This window comes from Arachis hypogaea, chromosome 11 (assembly GCF_003086295.3).
Source record: "Arachis hypogaea cultivar Tifrunner chromosome 11, arahy.Tifrunner.gnm2.J5K5, whole genome shotgun sequence".
Lineage (NCBI taxonomy): Eukaryota > Viridiplantae > Streptophyta > Magnoliopsida > Fabales > Fabaceae > Arachis > Arachis hypogaea.
This window is the reverse complement of record NC_092046.1, coordinates 57,174,634-57,176,119: the sequence shown is the minus strand read 5'-3', so window position 1 is coordinate 57,176,119 and position 1,486 is coordinate 57,174,634. Positions and strand designations below refer to the sequence as shown.

Below are 1,486 nucleotides of genomic sequence, written 5' to 3'. Positions count from 1 at the left end.
CACTAACTCTTTTTCAAAAATTGTTTTCGAAAATTCACTTCCCCCTCTCATCTTCTTCTATTTGTATATTGATAGACTAACATCTTTCCTTCAACTCTCCAAAAATCCGAACCCCCTCTCTCTCTGAGTTCAGATTTTCTTCCCTTCTTTTCTTCTACTAACACAAGGATCCCTATACTGTGATATAAAGGATCTCCATTATTATTATTATTTTTCTGTGCCTTCTTCTTTGTCATATGAGCAGGAGCAAGGACAAGAACATTATTGTGGAAGCAGGTCCAGAACCTGAAAGGACTCTGAAGAGAAAATTAAGAGAAGCTAAAATACAACAATCCAGAGATAACCTTTCAGAAATTTTCTAACAGGCAGAGGAGATGGCAGCCGAAAATAATAATAATATAAGGAAGATGCTTGGTGACTTCACTGCACCTAATTCCAATTTACATGGAAGAAGCATCTCCATTCCTGCCATTGGAGCAAACAACTTTGAGCTTAAACCTCAATTAGTTTCTCTAATGCAGCAGAACTGCAAGTTTCATGGACTTCCATCTGAAGATCCTTTTCAGTTCTTAACTGAATTCTTGCAGATATGTGATACTGTTAAGACTAATGGAGTAGATCCTAAAGTCTACAGGCTCATACTTTTCCCTTTTGCTGTAAGAGACAGAGCTAGATTATGGTTGGATTCTCAACCTAAAGACAGCCTGAACTCTTGGGATAAGCTGGTCACGGCTTTCTTAGCCAAGTACTTTCCTCCTCAAAAGCTGAGCAAGCTTAGAGCTGATGTTCAAACCTTCAGACAGAAAGAAGGTGAATCTCTCTATGAAGCTTGGGAAAGATACAAACAGTTGACCAAAAAGTGTCCTTCTGACATGCTTTCAGAATGGACCATCCTGGATATATTCTATGATGGTTTATCTGAGCTATCAAAGATGTCACTGGACACTTCTGCAGGTGGATCCATTCACCTAAAGAAAACACCTACAGAAGCTCAAGAACTCATTGACATGGTTGCTAATAACCAGTTCATGTACACTTCCGAAAGGAATCCTGTGAGTAATGGGACGCCTATGAAGAAGGGAGTTCTTGAAGTTGATACTCTGAATGCCATATTGGCTCAGAATAAAATATTGACTCAGCAAGTCAATATGATTTCTCAGAGTCTGCATGGAATGCAAGCTGCATCCAACAGTACTCAAGAGGCATCTTCTGAAGAAGAAGCTTATGATCCTGAGAACCCTGCAATAGCAGAGGTAAATTACTTAGGTGAACCTTATGGAAACACCTATAACTCAACATGGAGAAATCATCCAAATTTCTCATGGAAGGATCAAAAGCCCCAACAAGGCTTTAATAATGGTGGAAGAAACAGGTTTAGCAATAGCAAACCTTTTCCATCATCAACTCAGCAACAGACAGAGAACTCTGAACAAAATGCTTCTAATTTAGCAAATCTAGTCTCTGATCTATCTAAGGCCACTGTAAG

The 1,486-nt window shown here is 39.1% G+C and overlaps 1 non-coding gene across 1 annotated transcript; it reads right to left on the bottom strand.

Annotated features, from left to right (window-relative positions):
* Positions 1-770: 770 nt before the first annotated feature.
* On the bottom strand, positions 771-878 carry LOC112725552 (small nucleolar RNA R71). Its single transcript, XR_003164653.1, has one exon. It is a non-coding gene; the product is annotated as a small nucleolar RNA R71 (small nucleolar RNA).
* Positions 879-1,486: the final 608 nt, after the last annotated feature.